The sequence below is a fragment of the Chiloscyllium plagiosum genome, unplaced genomic scaffold (genome assembly GCF_037043375.1).
Source record: "Chiloscyllium plagiosum isolate Xiang-an unplaced genomic scaffold, Cpla_swu_hap1 HiC_scaffold_2, whole genome shotgun sequence".
Taxonomy (NCBI): Eukaryota; Metazoa; Chordata; class Chondrichthyes; order Orectolobiformes; family Hemiscylliidae; genus Chiloscyllium; species Chiloscyllium plagiosum.
This window is the reverse complement of record NW_028270140.1, coordinates 109216584-109237426: the sequence shown is the minus strand read 5'-3', so window position 1 is coordinate 109237426 and position 20843 is coordinate 109216584. Positions and strand designations below refer to the sequence as shown.

Sequence of the window (20843 nt, the reverse complement as noted above, 5' to 3'; positions counted from 1 at the left end):
AAATACTGGGATGCTTACACTTGTTCTGGTTCTCTTCCTTTAGTGAATATATAAATATTTCTCAATGTTTTGCCAAAACTCACTTTTATTCTGAAGTTCATACCTGTAGTTCCTAATCCATCTTATGATTCTTCTTCTGTGCTTACTACAAGTGCTTTGACATGTGCAAGTCTAACTGATGTTATAGTCAACAGTTTAACATTGCGAAAAGAGATAAATATTTCTTTCTGATGTTTGTAAGGAGTGTAGTCTAATAGTTCTTGAATAATGTGACGATGAACATGTTTTTTTTCTTCTTTTGAGTAAAAATCTTTTAATTTATTTTATTAAATGTACATTGGTAAATCTTTATGAACATGTTCAGTGACTCATCTCCACAGTAAAAAAAATAAAAATAAAACTTAAGTTCTATCAAATCAGGTTTCATTCTAGGACCTGATTAGTCCAGTAGTACTATCACTGAAATCATAAATTTAATTTGATTTGAATTGATTTATTACTGTCACATGTATTGACATAAAATGAAAAGTGTTGTATTGTGAGCTCTACAGACAGTTCATACCATACAAAGTGCATCAAGTAGCAGAACAGAGTGCAGAACAAAGTGTGACAGTTGCAGAGAAGGTGCAGAGAGACAGATCAACGTTAACATTTGAATGGACAGTTCAAAAGTCTGATAAGAGTGAGGAAGAAGCTGTTACTGAATCTGTTCATATGTATATTATACCTTCTGCCTGATGGAAGAGAGTGGAAGAGAGTATAACCAGGACGGGAGGGATCTTTGATTATGTTGGTTGCCTTCCTGAGGCAGCAGGAAGTGTAGATGGAGTCAATGAATGGAAGGCAGGTTTGCATGATGGACTGGGCTACATTCATGATTCTTGTCCAACTTCTGATTTTCTGTATAATTCTAAAGCAAACTGTATTTAAATAACTATCTTCTCCAAGTTGGCCAATGAATTGACTTGCCTTGAATTTGTTTGGAAGTGCTAGTTATCACTCTATTGCAGTATAATATGGTTAGTAATACCACTTACTGTAAATCAGTTTGAAATCTGTTGTTCTTTAAGCCTGTATCCTCGTATTCATCAATACAATTTTAAATATGTTGCTTAAAGTTTGTGCACACTGTTTAAAATACTGTATTACAGCAAACCTGTACAAAAGTTATTCAATATATTTTAAATTATGTTAAATGCTGCTTTGGAGTGAAGAGCAGTTTTCAACCTGTTTCTATATCCTTTCAATTTATAATATCTTCTTTGGCTTGATGGGTTTTACTCCCACTTTTCCCAATAATTAAAATGATGATTTCTTGTCCTTTACATTGCATTCTGCAGGCAAAATGGAGTTTTTCCACTTTGTCCCTGAGGAAAAATAGAGAATTTCCTGCCTTCAATGGTTGAAAACACAATGCACCTTCCCCTGTACAACATTTGTTCTTTTCCACTTTAAGTAAATTCTGAGACCTGCACAATATTGCAATCTCAGTACAAATTATTTTCTGACCCTTTTACTGTCTCTTGTTTAAGGTTTTAGTATGCACCTTAACTTTGATTGTAGGACCTGTACAATTATAGTCAGGGTTCTAAAAGAGAGCCAAACTAGATTTTACTCATCTTGATTAGTCAAAAGACCCATTTCAGTTAAAAATATATTTTTCATATGTTTCCATAAATCATTAAGTTTAACAAAGCAAGTTGAAAAGAATTGATACTGAGGCAAAGATTTGACAGTCAATCAACTTTGAGATGCCAGTTCACGTCACACTGATTAACTGGGCTCTGGTCTCTTGGTCTGTCTATTGACAGCAGGATCTTTTTAAACCTTACCACGTACTGCACCGTCATGCATGATCAGAGACACCCTGAACTTATGCATGTCATCATGCACCTTGTTTTGATGTTTACTTGGGGGCATATATATTTGAATTGAGGTGATAAGCTCAGTTGGCTGGACAGCTGATTAGTGCTGTGAACAGCATGGGTTCAGTTTTCCTTCGCAACTTTGCCTGAGGTATGGTGACCTTCAGGTTAAAATAAAAGAAAAATAATCAGAAATATCATTTTTTGTGCCAGGTATCACCAACCAGTGGACAGTTCTCCACCAGTTTCCATTGACTTCAGTTTTTGGCAAGTTCCTTGATATCACGCTCTGTTAAATATGACCTTGATGTTAGGGACAATCACTCTTACCTCACCTCGAGAATTCTGCTCTTTTGCCCATGTTTGAATCAATGAAGTCAGGAACTGAGTGGTTTAGAGGAACGCAAACTGAGCATCAGTGAGCAGGTTATTGCTAACTAAGTGCTGCTTGATCGCACTGTTAGTAACCCCATCCACTGTTAGTAACTTTACCGGTGATTGAGATTGTTGAAGTAATAATTGGTCAGGTTCCAGCTGTAATTTTTTTTAATTTGTGTACAGGACATACGTGGAAAAGTTTCCACTTGTTCAGTAGATTCAATTCTCATATCTGTACAGGAAACAGCTTGGCAGGGATGTGTCAAGTTCTCTTTAAACTTGATACCAAAATGGTGGGCTCTGGCAGTTGCTATTCAATAAGTAATCAACACTGCTCACGGCATTTATAAGTCCATTTTGATTCAACAGATTGCCATGTGGGATTGTTCAGCATGAGAGCTTTTTTAATGGACTCTAAACATTACAATAATTAGACTGTGCCATATACCACGTGATGATGACATATTGAAACATGGCAATTGTTAAGAAGCATGACGAAAACATCCATGCAGTATAAAAATGCTTATAGACCAGTGTCCTTAACCTTAACAACTGTAAATATTCCAAAGAAATGTGTACCTTTCTTAGGACAAATTGTTGACAAGGATGGAATCATGCCAGAATCATGGGAAAATGAAGGCTGTTAATGAGTTCTCCACTCTAAAATAAGTTCAATCTGCAAAGATATCTAGGCATGGCAACCACATTGGTGAAATTTTGCCTCTCTTGGCAACTATGACTGAAATCTTGAGGCAACACCTGAAAAAGACACAAGGATCATCCATGATTCACATCAGCAGGATTATATCCAAAAGATTTGATGACCCATTACAATCCATCATTTACAACTATCATATTTGCAGATGGTTCAGCAACAGTTATAGGAGCGGGTTTTGAGAAGATTTGTAGCTCAGGTTGAGCCTTTGGATGTAGGTTTGCTCACTGAGCTGCAAGGTTTGTTTCCAAACGTTTCATTACCTTACTATGTAATATCTTCAGTAGGCCTCAGGCAAATCAGTATGCGTTGTTTTTCTGTAGACTGTATGTGTAACCAACACATACTGACCAAATATTGAACTTCAGAAGCAATCATCCCAACACCCACAAACGAAGCTGCGTCAGAACATTATTTCAATGAGGCAACACATACTGCAGCACAGAGGAACTATGCAGAGCAGAGGAAAATCACCTATACCATGTATTCAAAAAGAGTGGGTATCCAATGAACACAGTCCACCAATTTCTCAGCAACAAACCCAAAAAAGCAGAACATGTCCAGAAACCTAGCCAGCTGTGCTTTTCAGAGCAACAGTTGACTGGCTTACAAAGAATAACATGGGATTTGTTTGGATTGAATTGTATACGCAGGCCATAGTGATATAGTAGCCAGCAACCTAAATAGGCTTGAACAAATTTGACAAGATCAATGTGTTCTCATTCATCCGTACTGCACCAAAGTTTGGTCAAACCACTGGGCCCAGTAGGTTGGCCATGATGATTTATTTTAAGCATTGACAGTACTTCACAATTGTAGATGTCTTGCTGGGGTTTCATGAAAGGCTGGTCATTCTAGCTTCCCACCACGGAATTTAAATCGAATTAATTAAATCTATAATAAGAAAACCAGTCTCATTATAACCAGCATAACTCTTGTTGAGTATTGTAGAAATTCATCTGGTTCACTAAAGTCCTCTCGGGAAGGAAATCTGCCATCCCTACCAGATATGGCCAGCAACTGACTCCAGATTCACAGCAATGTATTTGACTCTCAACTGCTTTCTCAAGGGCAATTAGGTGTGGGTAACAAACTCCGGTTCTGTCAGTGAAACACACATCCCATGAAAAAATAAAATGGCAAGATAGTCTAAGAAAGATGCACCTGAGAAACTTGGGCTTTGTCTTCTATGTGCTGACCAAGGCTCTCAAAGAAAATTAATTTCTCATAAATATCTTTATAACATCTGCTGTTCACAGCGTTGAGCAGGATAAATCACTGATCTCCACTCCTTTACCCACAAATCCAAGTTTGTATCAAAGTCAACATTTTTCTTCAAAAGGGCTTTAACTGTCTTGACCCAACTCTCAACTTTCCATTCATCTGCGAGCATCACATTGAGCTGATTACATGTTCAAGTCCAGAACTGGCTACATAGTGGCTGAAAGCCTAGTTAGCAAACTGTGGTCCAACAGACCAGCTAGATACGTTGGAGCCTTGTCTCGCTGCAGAACAGCTGTCAACCAATGATTCATTGTCATGAACCCAATGAGGAATTCATAATGATGGTAATGTTCTGCAGACTAATTAAGGTCAAGGTCAGAAAGGTGGTCAAGATCAGAATCTTGTGTGCAGTTTTGGAATCCATTTATAGAAGGTATGTGATAACACGGAATTGGGTACTGGGGAGATTTACCAGGATGTTGCCTGGCCTGGAGAGTTTTAGATATGAAGAGAGTTTGGGTAAATGTAGGTTTTGTTCCTTGGAACAGGGGAGGCTGGAGGAAAATATGTTTGAGATGCAGTTAATATGTAAATTGTAAGTATTTCTGTAGCCATGGTGATTTATTTTCAAAAAAGGTTTTGTGGCCTAGCTTCAGATTTAATGCACTTTTGTGTAAATTCGTTGGGCTTTACAACTGATCCGGATAAATAAGCTCCTGGCAGGAGAGATTTTCTTAAGATTAGGGGAAACAGCTTTAAGCCCTTCCCCAAGTATATTTAAACTCAGGTATATCATGTATACAGGTAGAAGCTTTCTGTAGTTTGAATCTAAAAGTTAAAGTCACAAGTGAAATCAAACAATTGGGGTGTTATAAACTCTGGTCTGAGTACTGTACAAGTGGTTTCTTTGAATACTGTACAAGGTGTATTTTTGCATACATAACAATATGTATTTCTGGGTACTGTACCTGGAGTGAACTTGGGGTAGAATAAACGGCTGTTTTTTTTTATAATGTGTAAAGGATTGTTTTGTGATCAATGGAATTATACCTTTACTATAAAAATGTTTCTATTGTATTTTATCTTCATTTTGTTTGTTAACAAACTTTTGCTTTATTGTTAAAACAAAATCTGCTGCATTGTGTGCTCATGTTTCAGCAAGGCACCACTTTGTTCAAATCCAACCGAAACAAAATATCATCTCTCAAACTGGGTTTCAGTCTGAGATCTGACTTTTCCAGTAATAACATCAGCTGGGATTAGAACTGGATGTTACATTACATGAATGCAATGATGAAACAAATACGATGGAGATGTGGCGGGGAGTGGTGTTTAACATACTGGTTCTGAACGGGTTAATTTTGGATTCTGAATCTCTCTCCAATCTAATGATGTCGCAGACTTGGATTGGAAAAAAATAGGGAGAATGGCACGAGTTCTTAACAGAGATGCATGTGTCATCTGTGTTTCCCATAACCCTCGCCACAATGTCCAACTGGCTGTTGTAGCTATTTTAATCAATCTGTTCAGATATGTTATGACACATGTTTAGGACAAATAGTACATGAACTGGACTTTCTGGGCCAGAGGCAGGAACACTACCACTGTGCCACAAGAGCTGTCTTGATCCTTCAAACGTTTTTGCAGATGCTTTTATCAGGTGCTCCACTGACTACTGCATGTTCCCATGTGGGTGCTTGGGAACTATTGGGGCAAGTTACAACACACGTCTAGAGCAGGTGAGACTTGAATCCTGAGGTAGGCACACTACCACTGTGCCACAAGACTATTCAACTAATTATTGTAACTTGGTATCATCTGATAAATAACATCTTGTTAAGACAAGCACTTCTTATTCAGTGTAACTAGTGCGATTGCAAACCAAATAGGCCCCTAACTCTAATGAAAGTAAGAAGAATTATGGTACCATCCTTTTACCCATAACTACTGCTCCTTGATTCTCATCATTTCCTCCTGAATTTGTCATTCTCATTTAATCATTCATGTAATCACTTTTGCTGAAGATTGTAGTTCACATAGAATCATAGAGATGTGTAGCACGGAACCAGACCCCTCAGTCCAACTCATCCATAACGACCGGATATCCTGAACTAATTGAGTCCCATTTGCCAGCACTTGGTCCATATCCCTCTAAACCCTACCTATTCAAATGCCCATCCAGATCCCTTTTAAATGTTGCAATTATGTGAGCCTCCACCACTTCTTCTGGCAGCTCATTCCAAACACGTACCACCCTCTGCGTGAAAAAATTGCCCCTTAGGTCCCTTTTATATCTTTCCCCTCTCACTCTAAACTTATGCCCACTAGTGCTGGGGCCCCCACACCCCAGCGAAAAGGCCTTTTCTATTTATCTTAGTCAGTGATGGCATGGTGGGTCAGTGGTTAGCACTGCTGCCTTACAGCGCCAGGGACCTGGGTTTGATTCCTCCTCGGGCGACTGCCTGTGTGGAGTTTGCATATTCTTCCTGCGTTTGTGTGGATTTCCTCCGTTTTCCTCCCCAATCCAAAGATGTGCAGATCAGGTGCATTGGCCATGCTAACCTGCCCACAGTGTTAGGTGCATTAGTCAGGGGTAAATGTAGGAGAATGGGTGTGGGTGGGTTACTCTTGGGAGGATCGGTGTGGACTTGATGAGCCGAAGGGCCTGTTTCCATACTGTAGAGAGAATCTAATATAACACAAGGATGTTTCATTTCTCCTATTCTATTTCTTGCTCCAGGTTTTCTTTACTTTCATTCCCGTTCCATGTTTATATATTCACACCAAGACTTTTGGTGCTGCTTAACTTATTCATATGATGTTTTTGCTGGATGGTGAATTGGAAGCACCACTCTGTCTTTTGTTGAATATAATATCACCTGTCCTTCAACACGGATTCCTGTTTATCATTGGTTCCTTTTTATGCAGATGCCATCCTGAGCCATTTTCTTGACTATATCCATCAGCGGCCCACCATTACTTGCAGTGTGGTGATGGCTTACTCATTGAACACTTGATCATTGTGACAGGTAGTTCTGGGCTACGAAATCTGTAGATTACTTCACATATCAGAACTGACCTGAATAACACTTAAAATCATTTTTAATATATCACAGTTCAAAAGGATGCTTCCTAAAATCTAATAGAAGCTGCTTGTTAAACAATGCTATGGTTCGAATTTGAAGTATGTAATAGTTTGGAATGTTCCTACTGCTTGTGTGGCGAGCAAGAACATTAGTATTAGAGCAGGTGGAATTGGAATGCATCTAAAACTTTACCACAATTATACAATGCTTCCAAATACTTTAAAACAAAATATATGCCTCTTTTTTAGTAAGTGGTTAAAATCTTAGCAACATTGATTACAATTCTTTGGCTGTTTCTGAATGGGAAAGCATAGGCAACCTTTAACCTACCATCTTTGGTGTGTACTGATATTATTCTTATGTTGCCTTCTTACTTTCCTGTGTTTCGCTGTCATTTTGCTTCTGTTTCTCTCCTGATTTCTCCCCATTACCGTATCTCACTCCTTTACTGATTCCAATTTGGCTGTTTTGTATTTCCTGTCTTTTTTTTCAGTGACAGCCTATCATTGCAAACTTGGTGGTGTCATGGAAAGCCTGCTGAGAAATGCTATTCCTTCGATTTACAATCTGACCTCACACCCAGTTCTTTATATGACTTTTTAATTTGCTATTTAACACAAATTAATTATTGCATGCTCTCACACAAATACAAAGCAATGCAGAAAGTGTCTGGAAGGAGAGACAGGTCAGACAGAGGTTGACCAGATTGATGTTTCTCCTGAGTTTAACCTCCATATGAACTTTAGCAAGACTTTGTACTCAGAGTACACTTAGACTGAGCCTATGCTCTGGACTGCATTTATATATTATCTGAGTATAACACTATTTTGAATCTCTGCACCAAAGAGAGATAATCCTTCAATTTAAGGGACAATGCTTGCTTTTCCATCATTGTTTGACTGCTCCAGGTCAATTGTATAAATTGAAATTAACCCATCTGGAAACTAGTTCTGTGCTCAGGCAGAATTATTTTATTTGCCTGATTAGTGACTTTACTACACAAGCTTGAAATTAATTTTTGGGATTTAGGCAGAAGCTGCCATCCTTTAACTTTTAATAGCTTGTACTACAGGCCTGGGGTATAAGAGAACTGTAAAAATTGTATACAGCTTAATTTGCATCACAATTTTTTTTTACAAATGAAGGTGTTGAAAGTGAAATTGTTCATGAATATGTATAATTGTTCACTGCGTATACTTGAAAAACATTTGTACTTTGTTTCTTACATGAAGGTTTTGCCAGTACCTTGGTTAGAAAAATAATGCAGTCCACTCTTAATATTCTATGATCTTTTATAGTAAACTGATATAAGTAAGGATAGTTTGACTGGGTTAGGCCAAGGTACTATTTGCTTTTTTGTGGAATAGCTCTGAGAACTCTAAGTATGATGGTAAAAGCCACTATCAACTTGAACATCTATGAAACGGGCCCCTTTTAAGATTCCATGGCAGCATCTGTCAGCCAATTCTACATGACAGCAGATATTAGGTCAGTGATATATTCTTTGTCATGATGAGAAATTGTATCACTTTTGGTAAGCATAACAACCATAACAAGAGAAGTCTGTTCACATTTTTCAAGCTTTTTCCCAAACATACAGGACCTTGCCAATATAACCCAACATAAACTTCTTTGGAAATGCTCATGTTATAGTTGCCATGAGATGACAATGTATGGGTGGATGCCAATTGCTGTGGCAGCTGCCAGGGAGAATTTATTCTATTCCACTTGATAATGCCAGGATTATTTTAAGGCAAGTTATGCTCCTGGTGGATAAATCTTTGTGAAGGGTGACATACTGGGCCTGTAGTTGATAACATCACAGTTCATCATTGTGGACTCCAAGATCCTGGTATTTTCTGAGGGCATGTTTGGGAAAGGTGATGCTGGAAGGTGGAGGGGTGGGGGATGTGTGGGGGTTGGGAGTGGCAGGGAGGGAGGCGGGGAGGTAGGGACTGTGGATCTTATGTCTTTAAATCTTTCCCCTGGGCTCCTGCCAGGCTGTAAGTCTGATTGACAGGCTAACCGACAATTCAGCAATCTATGGAAGAAGGCCATAGTGGAGCAGCAGCAGACTGGGAAAGACCTCTGTTGGATTCCAGTGGAAGGAATGGGAAGCTTGTAGTTGTGCAGGAGAGATAGTGGTCAAGGTATAGCCTCACTGGGGATGCAGGAGGAACAACATGGTCGGGGAGAATAGATGGTGGTGGATGGAGTGGAGGATGTCGAGGGAGCAGAGTGTGGTGAACTGCATCTGATCATGGCGGGGTGGGAGATGGAAGTTAGTTGAAGCAAGACAATTGGGGGTTTTACTTGTGAAGGGGACTGAGAGGCAGCAGACAGATTGCATCGGCCAAAGATCATTGACAGTTAAGTTGTAGGGCCTGGAGGAATTAATCTCGCTACCCTTGGTTGACAAGAAGTGCTGTAAAAACATTTACCCAACGGATTAAGCTCTTTTTGCTTGTTTTAACTATTGGATTTCCAAAGAAAGGCCAAGGAAAGGCAGCCAATTGTAGTTAAAATAGTTGTAAAATTGTAACATGTAACCTCCTTAAATGGTTTTGACAACTGATCTGTCTCCTGTGGGTAGATGGGTAACTTGACTATCATCCTGTCTTCGGTAAAACTTGGACATGGACAGGTTTTAAACAAATTGAATTCCAGTTTCAGATTTTAAATTTTCTCAACAAAACCAAGTCCATTCATTTTTAGGGGTTTAAATTCTTGCTGTAATCTTAATAGAAAGGAAATATAATTAGGCATTTTCTTTCAGAGGAATACACCTATGATGTATAAAATAATTGTTCTGGAGGAAGAGCGCCTCATCTCCTGCCTAGGAACCCTCCAACCACAAGGGATGAATGCAGATTTCTCCAGCTTCCTCATTTACCCTCCCCCCCTTATCTCAGTCCCAACCCTCGGACTCAGCACCACCTTCTTGACCTGCAATCTTCTTCCTGACCTCTCCGCCCCCACCCCCTCTCCGGCCTATCACCCTCACCTTAACTTCCTTCCACCTATCGCATTCCAAACGCCCCTCCCCCAAATCCCTCCTCCCTGCCTTTTATGTTAGCCTGCTTGGCACACCTTCCTCATTCCTGAAGAAGGGGTTATGCCCGAAACGTCGATTCTCCTGTTCCTTGGATGCTGCCTGACCTGCTGCACTTTTCCAACAACACATTTTTCAGCTCTGATCTCCAGCATCTGCAGTCCTCACTTTCTCCTAGAGGAATCAGTATAAGGCAAGTACAAAAGTGAGGCCAAAAGATGATGGTGATAATGAGGTTAATCCGAAGGTGTCACTGACTCCATTATTCTGACAATAGTTCAAATAAGCATAAGTGCTCTCCATCACCTGCACAGACATCTGGTACAAATTGTCCATAGATGTTTTCTACCTGCTGCAAAAGATAGGCTGATCTTGCAATAAGTCTCACCTGTCATATCTACACATCTGAACATCTTGTGCTGCTAAGTGTGGCTTGAGAAAAATAAGCTCTACATAAAACCAGAGATCCATAGAAATCATAGTTGAAAATCCATAGACAAATCTTCACCAGTTTTTCTCTTATTGACGCTTGGAATGCTGGCAAGGTAACATTAACACCCACCCCCAATATACTTGCAGATTACACAGTGGAATCATCATGTATTTAAAACTGAGTGACATGTTAAGTCAGTTCAGAGTAATATTAACATCAACACTATAATGTAAGGTTGGATTTACATATTAGCAAAGGCAAGTGAGAACGACATTTAAGGGCGTGAGCAACCAATTTAATTTTTGTAACAAGCTGAGAACTTTTGTCATGCCTTATTTTAATGTCATCCCCAAAGTAAAAATCACACAACACCAGGTTATGGTCCAACAGGTTTATTTGGAAGCACTAACTTTTGAGGCGCTGCCTCTTTATCAACCACCTGATGAAGGAGCAGCGCCTCAAAAGCTAGTGCTTCCAAATAAACCTGTTGGACCATAACCTGGTGTTGTGTGATTTTTAACTTTGTCCACACCAGTCCAACACCAGCACCTCCAAATCATCCCCAAAGAAACAAGATTAATTGAATTCAGTTTCATAATCTGGTTCTGAAGGGAGAATTGAGAGAGTTAGGCAGGAATTTAGAAAGATCCTCGAGAGTAGTAATATCTAGATTACGCCCGATGCTGTGAGCTAGTGAGGGTACGAATAGGAGGATAGAGCAGATGAATGCATGGCTGAGGAGCTGGTGTATGGAAGAAGGATTCACATTTTTGGATCATTGGAATCTCTTCTGGGGTAGAAATGACCTGCACAAGAAGGACGGATTGCACCTGAATTGGAAGGCGACTAATATACTGTCAGGAAGATTAGCTAGAGCTACTCAGGAGAACTTAAACTATTAAGGTGGGAGGGAGTGGGACCGAGGAAGATAGTGACGAAAGATACTAGTCTGATACTGGTACAGTTGATTAAAAAAATGCGAGTCAAACAGTCAGGGCAGGCAGGGACAAAGCAGTGAACAAGGTAGGACTGATAAATTAAACTGTATTTATTTCAATGCAAGAGACCTAACAGGGAAGGCAGATGAACTCAGGGCATGGTTAGAAACATGGGATTGGGATATCATAGCAATTAAAGAAACATGACTCAGGGATGGACAGGACTGGCAGCTTAATGTTCCAGAATACAAATGCTGCAGGAAAGACAGAAAGGGAGGCAAGAGAGAAGGTGTTTTTGATAAGGGATAGCATTACAGCTGTACTGAGGAGGATATTCCCGGAAATACATCCAGGGAAGTTATTTGGGTTGAACTGAGAAATAAGAAAGGGATAATCACCTTATTGGGATTGTATTATAGACCCCTAATAGTCAGAGGGAAGTTGAGAAACAAATTTGTAAGGAGATCTCAGTTATCTGTAAGAATAATATGGTGGTTATGGTAGGGGATTTAGCTTTCCTAACATAGACTGGGACTGCCATCGTGTTCAGGGTTTAAATGGAGAGGGATTTGTTAAGTGTGTACAAGAAAATTTTCTGATTCAATATGTGAATGTACGTACTAGAGAAGATGCAAAACTTGACCAACTCGAGGGAAATAGGCAGGGCAGGTGACTGAGGTGTCGGTGGGGGAGCATTTTGGGGCCAGTGACCATAATTCTATTAGATTTAAAATAGTGATGGAAAAGGATAGACCAGATCTAAAAGCTGAAGTTCTAAATTGAAGGAAGGCTCATTTTGACTATTAAGCAAGAACATTCAAAAGCTGATTGGGGGCAGATAGTCACAGGTAAAGGGACGGCTGGAAAATGGGAAGCCTTCAGAAATGAGATAACAAGAGTCCAGAGACAGTATATTCCTGTCAGGGTGAAATGGAAGGCTGGTAAGTATAGGGAATGCTGGATGATGAAAGAAATTGAGGGTTTGGTTAAGAAAAAGAAGGAGGCATATGTAACGTATAGACAGGATAGATCGAGTGAATCCTTAGAAGAGTATAAAGGAAGTAGGAGTATACTTAAGCGGGAAATCAGGAGGGCAAAATGGGGACATGAGATAGCTTTGGCAAATAGAGTTAAGGAGAATCCAAAGGACTTTTACAAATACATTAAAGAGAAAAGGATAACTAGGGAGAGAATAGGGCCTATCAAAGATTAGCAAGGCTGTTGGAGATGGGGGGGGATAATAAATGAATATTTTGCATCAGTGTTTACTGTAGAAAAGGACATGGAAGATATAGAATGTAGGCAAATAGGTGGTGACGTCTTGAAAAATGTCTATATGACAGAGGAGGAAGTGCTGGATGTCTTGAAACACGTAAAAGTGGATAAATCCCCATAGCTTTAAATTAAGGGGGGGTAGGTTCTTTACTCAGCGAGTCGTGAGTTTGTGGAATGCCCTGCCAGTAGCAGTGGTGGACTCTCCCTCATTATGGGCATTTAAGCAGGCATTGGATAGGCATATGGAGGATAGTGGGCTAGTGTAGGTTAGGTGGGCTTGGATCGGCGCAACATCGAGGGCCGAAGGGCCTGTACTGCGCTGTATTCTTCTATGTCTATGTTAACCTGATCAGGTGTACCCTAGAACTCTATGGGAAGCTAGGAAAGTGATTTCTGGGCCACTTGCTGAGATATTTGTATCATCGATAGTCACAGGTGAGGTGCCGGAAGACTGGAGGTTGGCTAACGTGGTGCCACTGTTTAAGAAGGGTGGTAAGGACAAGCCAAGGAACTATAGATCGGTGAGCCTGATGTCGGTGGTGGGCAACTTGTTGGAGGGAATCCTGAGGGACAGTATGTACATGTATTTGGAAAGGCAAGGACTGATTTGGGATAGTCAATATGGCTTTGTGCATGGGAAATCATGTCTCACAAACTTGATTGAGTTTTTTGAAGAAATAACAAAGAGGATTGATGAGGCAGAGTGGTGAACGTAATCTATATGGACTTCAGTAAGGCGTTTGACAAGGTTCCCCATGGGAGACCGGTTAGTAAGGGTACATCTCATGGAATACAGGGAGAACTAGCCATTTGGACACAGAACTGGCTCAAAGGTAGAAGAAAAGGGTGGTGATGGAGGACTATTTTTCAGACTGGAGGCCTGTGACAAGTGGAGTGCACAAGGATCAGTGCTGGGTCCACTACTTTTTGTTGTTTATATAAATGATTGGGTGTGAGCATAAGAGTTATAGTTAGTAAGTTTGCAGATGACACAAAAATTAGAGGTATAATGGACAGCGAAGAAGCTTACCACAAATTACAATGGGATCTTGATCAGATGGGCCAATAGGCTGAGAACTGGCAGATGGAGTTTAATTTAGATAAATGCGAGGTGCTGTATTTTTGGAAAGCAAATCTTAGCAGGACTTATATACTTAATGGGAAGGTCCTGGAGAGTGTTGCTGAACAAAGAGACCTTGGAGTGGAAGTTCATAGCTCCTTGAAAGTGGAGTCACAGGTAGATAGGATAGTGAAAAATGTGTTTGGTATGCTTTCCTTTATTGTTCAGAGTATTGAGTACAGAGGTTGGGAAGTCATGCTGCGGCTGTTTAGGACTTTGGTTCAGCCACTGTTGGAATATTGCGTGCAATTTTGATCTCCTTCCTATTGGAAGGATGTTGTGAAACTTGAAAAGGTTCAGAAAAGATTTACAAGGATGTTGCCAGGGCTGGAAGATTTGAGCTATAGGGAGAGGTTGAATAGGCTAGAATTGATTTCCCTGGAGCGTCGGAAGCTGAGGGGTAACCTTATTGAGGTTTACAAATCATGAGGGGCATGGATAAGATAAATACCCAAAGCCTTTTCCATGGGATTGGGTAACCCAGAATTAGAGGGAATAGGTTTAGGGTGAGAGGAGAAAGATATAAAAGAGACCTGAGGGGCAACATTTTCACACAGAGGGTGGTACCTGTATGAATGAGCTGCCAGAGGAAGTGGTGGAGGATGGTACAGTGCAAGATTTAAAAGGCATCTGTACGGGTATATGAATAGGATGGGTTTGGAGGGATATGGGCCGGTTGCTGGCAAGGTGGGATTAGATTGGGTTGGGATATCTGGTCGGCATGGACAAGCTGGACTCAAGGGTCTTTTTCCGTGCTGTACATCTCTTTGACACTATGTGAAGTACTGTGTTCAGCAAAAGTGGTTGCATGAATGGTTAAATGAGAATGATATATTCAGGAAGAAATGATGAGAAACAAGGAGCAGTAGTTGTGGATGAAAGGATGATACCATAATTCTTCTTACTTTCATTAGAGTTAAGGGCCTATTTGGTTTACAATGCCACTAGTTACACTGAATAATAAGAAGCGCTTGTCTTAACAAGGTGACATTTATCAGATGATACCAAGTTACAATAATTAGTTGAATGGTCTTGTGACACAGTGGTAGTGTCCCTACCTCAGGACAAGAAGGCCAGGATTCAAGTTTCACCTGCTCTAGAGGTGTGTTGTAACTTGTCCAAATAGTTTGATACAAGTACCTAATGGGAACATGCAATAGTCAGTGGAACACCTGATAAAAGCATCTGCAAAAACGTTTGAAGGATCAAGACAGCTCTTGTGGCACTGTGGTAGTGTTCCTGACTCTGGGCCAGAAAGTCCAGTTCATGTACTATTTGTCCTGAACATGTGTCATAGCATATCTGAACAGATTGATTAAAATAAGTACAACAGCTAGTTGGACATTGTGGCTATGGCTATGGGAAAAACAGATGACACATGCATCTCCATTAAGAACTAGTACCATTCTCCTTATTTTTTCCAATCCATGCCTGTGTGACATCATTAGATTGGAGAGGGATTCAGAATCCAAAATTAACCCGTTCAGAACCAGTATCTTAAACACCACTCCCCGCCACATCACCATCGCATTTTTTTCATCATTGCATTCATGTAATGTAACATCCAGTTCTAATCCCAGCTGATGTTATTACTGGAAAAGTCAGATCTCAGATTGAAACCCAGTTTGAGAGATGATATTTTGTTTCAGTTAGATTTGAACAAAGTGGTGCCTTGCTGAAACATGAGCACACAATGCAGCAGATTTTGTTTTAACAATAAAGCAAAAGTTTGTTAACAAACAAAATGAAGATAAAATACAATAGAAACATTTTTATGTATAATAAAGGTATAATTTCATTGATCACAAAACAATACTTTACACATTATTTAAAAAAGCAACAGCCTTTTATATGACCTCAAGCTCACACCTGGTACAGTACCCATAAATACATACTGTAAGATATGCAAAAATACACCTTGTACAGTACTCAAAAAAACCACTTGTACAGTACTCACACTAGAGTTCATAACACCCCAATTGTTTGATTTCACTTGTGACTTTAACTTTTAGACTCAAACCACAGAAAGCTTCTACCTGTATACATGATATACTTGAGTTTAAATATACTTGGGTTTTAGGAACGTACTTAGAGTTTTATCCCAACTCTTCTGGTTTGTATAACCATTACCTCTATACTCTCATATATTCAAGTTTCACAATTCTGTCCCTTCTCAGGACCATTGGCTTATAAATGTGCATTCATTGAAGAGCTTCACATAACTGCCCAAACTTCAAAGTAAAACTAAAAATAAATTTCTCTTGCTAAGATATTGGGGAAGGGCTTAAAGCTGTTTCCCCTAATCTTAAGAAAATCTCTCCTGCCAGGAGTTTATTTATCCGGATCAGTTGTAAAGCCCAACTAATTTACACAAAAGCGCATTAAATCTGAAGCTAGGCCACAAAGTCTTTTTGAAAATAAGTCACCATGGCTACAGAAATACTTACAATTTACATATTAACTACATCTCAAACATATTTTCCACAGTCTCCTCTGTTCCAAGGAACAGAACCCATGACTATCCAAACTCTCTTCATATCTAAAACTCTCCAGGCCAGGCAACATCCTGGTAAATCTCCTCTATACCCAATTCCGTGTTAACACATACCTTCTATAAAGTGCATTCCAAAACTGCACACAAGATTCTGATCTTGACCACCTTTCTGACCTTGACCTTACATGATCTGCAGAACATTACCATCATTATGACATTCCTCATTGGGTTCATGACAATGAATCATTGGTTGACAGCTGTTCTGCAGCGAGACTAGGCTCCTGCTTATCTAGACTCCCATAGCTGTTTAGATAAGACTTGATCATAGCTGGTCTGTTGGACCACAGTTTGCTAAATAGCCTTTCAGCCACTTTGTAGCCAGTTCTGGATTTCAACAATTAACCAGCTCACTGTGATGCCTGCAAATGAATGGGAAGTTGAGAGTTGGGTCAAGACAGTTAAAACCCTTTTGAAGAAAAATGTTGACTTTTTTACAAACTTTGATTTGTCAAATTACCAGTTCAAGCTATTCCAGTGTGGCATTTTGTGACCAGGATTTCTGTAGAGAAATGAAGAATAGTGAACAGCTGCACCATTCCAGATACATTTTCTCATTCAAACCCATTTTTTTTGATTCACGTGTGGCAATTATTATTCCAAATGAGACTGCTCCTTCTTACAAATACTTTTATCGTCCTGAAAACTAAAGTGTGAAATCAACGTCTTTGATATGGTAGGGAGTTGAGTCTTCAGTTGTCTACCTGTTAGAAATCCTGATCACAAAACGTGACACTGGAGTGTTTGAACTGTTAATTTAATAGGGCTGTATAAAAGTCAACATTTTTCTTCAAAAGGGCTTTAACAATCTGGACCCAACCCTCAACTTCCCAATCAGTCACGGGTATCACAGTGAGCTGATTACATGTTCAAATCCAGAACTGGCTATAAATGGGCTGAAAGACTAGTAAGCAAACTGCGGTCCACTGTCTGACCCTTCCACATCAGGAATCCTATGTGGACTAAATATTTCATGCAAGGTCCAAATAATTCTCTCTGTGGTGATATATCGCCTTTTCACCTTAACCCACCAAGAAATATAGACAACAGCAATAAGCCAAAACTATCAGACAAATATAAAAATGTCTGTTTCCACCCATTCCCATGGTTCAGTGGGTAAATGAGTGGAGATCAGTGATTTATTCTGCTCAGTGCTGCGAACAGCAGAAGTTATACAGATATTTATGAGAACTTAATTTACTTTGAGAGCTTTGGTCAGCACACAGAAGACAAAGCCCAAATTCTGAACTTGGTATTCCCCAAATGTCTCTGGTGTATCTTGCTTAGACTATCTTGCCATTTTATTTTTTCATGGGATGTGTGTTTCACTGACAGAACCGGAGTTTGTTACCCACACCTAATTGCCCTTGAAAGGCAGTTGAGAGTCAAATACATTGCTGTGGATCTGGAGTCAGTTGCTGGCCAGAGCTGGTAAGGATGGCAGATTTCCTTCCCGAGAGGACTTTAGTGAACCAGATGAATTGCTACAAGATTCCTGAAGAGGAGCTCATGCCCGAAACGTTGATTCTCCTGCTCCTTGGATGCTGCCTGACCTGCTGCGCTTTTCCAGCAACACATTTTCAGAATTGCTACAATACTCAACAAGAGTTATGCTGGTTATAATGAGACTGGTTTTCTTATTATAGATTTAATTAATTGGATTTAAATTCCATGGTGGGAAGCTAGAATGATCAGCCTTTCATGAAACCCCAGCAAGACATCTACAATTGTGAAGTACTGTCAATGCTTAAAATAAATCTTCATGGCCAACCTACTGGGCCCAGTGATTGACCAAACTTTGGTGCAATATGACTGACAACTCATTTTCCTGTCAACTTTGTTCTAGCCTATTTAGGTTGCTGGCTGCTATATCACTATGGCCTGCGTATACAATTCAACCCAAACAAATTCCTTGTTATTCTTTGTAAGCCAGTCAACTTCTGCTCTGAAAAACATTGTTTGTAGCTAACTCTGCACATATTTCTTCTCATAACTAAACCTCATAATGCAGAATCAGAATATCTGTATCCATGGAGGCATTCTAGGCATTCCGAAACTTTGATCAGACCCCTTAACCTTCTACATTCCAAAGAAAACTGGCCCTATTTGTATAATCTTTTCTCATAACTTAACCACTGAAGTTCAGGTATCATTTTCTGTAAACTTATATGGTACTCCCTCCAAGGCCAATATATCCTTACTAAGCTATGGTACTTAGATCAGCTGACAGTACTCCAAGTGGCATCTAACCAGGGTGTTGTATAACATCTTTGTGCTCCAGTCCTGTAGACATGAAGGCCAGCATTCCATTAGCCTTCCTGATTATTTTCTGCACCTATTGTGATATTTTAAAGATCTTTGCACCAACACCCCACGTCTCTCTGGACATCCACAGTTTTTAACTTCATCGCATTTAGAAAGTACCTGGATTTATTCTTTCTCAGCCCAAAATGGATAAATTTACATTTACTTGTATTGAATTCCAGCTAACTCTTCCTCATCCAAAAGGGTGACCAAAGATATAATCTAAAAGGATATAATCTGAAATCTCTTACACACCCTTGGGGTTGAGAAAGCTTTCTGTTTAACTGAGAAGGTTTGGCAATATGCTGGAGACATAACACACTGACTTCCAAATCCTCCCCAGTTGTTCTCCGGGTTGCATCATATTGAGGTTCTGCTGTGGAAAAAACAGAGCACACAGCTGAGATTAGAAATCTAAGTATTATTAGATTGGATGACTGTAAAATATCAACTAGGAAAAAAGACAGTAATTGTTGCTTGGGTTTGTATTGAACTTGGTTGAAACTTTATTGCTGGAACAGCACAGCAGGTCAGGCAGCATCCAGGGAACAGGAGATTCGACGTTTCGGGCACAGGCCCTTCTTCAGGAATGAGCAGAGAGTGTTCAGCAGGAGAAGATAAAAGGTAGGGAGGAGGGACTTGGAGGAGGGGAGTTGGAAATGTGATAGGTGGAAAGAGGTCAAGGTGAGGGTGATAGGTCGGAGTAGGGTGGAGGCGGAGAGGTCAAGAAGAAGACTGCAGGTCAGGAAGGCGGTGCCGGGCTGGAAGGATCCGGCTGAGACAAGGTGGGGGGAGGGGGGATGAAGAAACTGGTGAAGTCCAAGTTCATCCCCTGCGGTTGGAGGGTTCCCAGTCGGAAGATAAGACGCTCCTCCTCCGACCGTCGGGTTGTTGTGGTTTGGCGGTGGATGAGTCCAATGACCTGCATATCCTCGGTGGAGTGGGAGGGGGAGTTGAAATGCTGTGCCACAGGTTGGTTGGGTTGGTTCGTCCGGGTGGCCCAGAGGTGCTCCCTGAATCGCTCCGCAAGTAGGCGGCCTGTCTCCCCAATATAGAGGAGGCCACACCGGCTGCAGCGGATGCAGTAGATGATGTGGGTGGAGGTGCAGGTGAATCTGTGGCGGATATGGAAGTTTCCCTTGGGGCCTTGGAGAGAAGTGAGGGGGGAGGTGTGGGCGCAAGTGTTGCACCTCCTGCGGTTGCAAGGGAAGGTGCCGGGAGTGGTGGTTGGGTCGGTGGGGGGTGTGGATCTGACAAGGGAGTCGCGGAGGGAGTGGTCTCTACGGAAAGCTGATAGGGGAGGGGAGGGAAATATATCCTTGGTGCTGGGGTCTGTTTGGAGGTGGCGGAAGTGACGGCGGATGATGCGCTGTACATGGAGATTGGTGGGGTGGTAGGTGAGGACCAGTGGGGTTCTGTCCTGGTGGCGGTTGGAGGGGCGGGGCTCAAGGGCGGAGGAGCCTTTGTATTGAACTTCACTGGAGCACTGCTGGAGACCAAGCATGGAGATGTCAGATTAAGAATGGGAACAGGAGTCAAAATAGTGAAACATAGGTCTATCTAGCAGCATTAAAATACAATATGTGTTTGATCTTGTAATGGAAAATAAGTTTTCACTATCCCTGATTTATACAAGTATAAGGAGAAGCACTTGTTTCATGTAGGAGGAGTTTCTGGGATTCTATTGACAGAGGAGAGTGTTGGGGCCATTATTAAAGATACTGGAAAATTAACAAGGGTAATTTTGAGTGAATGTTCCTCTCAGAAGACACAGGAGAGAGAAAGTGCTGTGACCTAAACTGAAAGACAAAGTATAAAGACAGAGGCCCATGGAATTAAAAGTAAGGACAAAATAGCTTTGTTATTATTTTTAAGAGGAGGGTTTAGACTTAATAACGAATA

At 40.6% G+C, this 20843-nt stretch overlaps 1 long non-coding RNA gene across 1 annotated transcript; it reads right to left on the bottom strand.

Moving 5' to 3' along the window:
- Positions 1-257: 257 nt before the first annotated feature.
- Positions 258-19318, bottom strand: LOC148151960 (uncharacterized). Its single transcript, XR_015759169.1, has 3 exons — positions 19197-19318; positions 2823-3002; positions 258-1367 (listed from the first exon to the last, which is right to left on the bottom strand). It is a non-coding gene; the product is annotated as an uncharacterized LOC148151960 (long non-coding RNA).
- Between the last annotated feature and the right edge of the window lie 1525 nt (positions 19319-20843).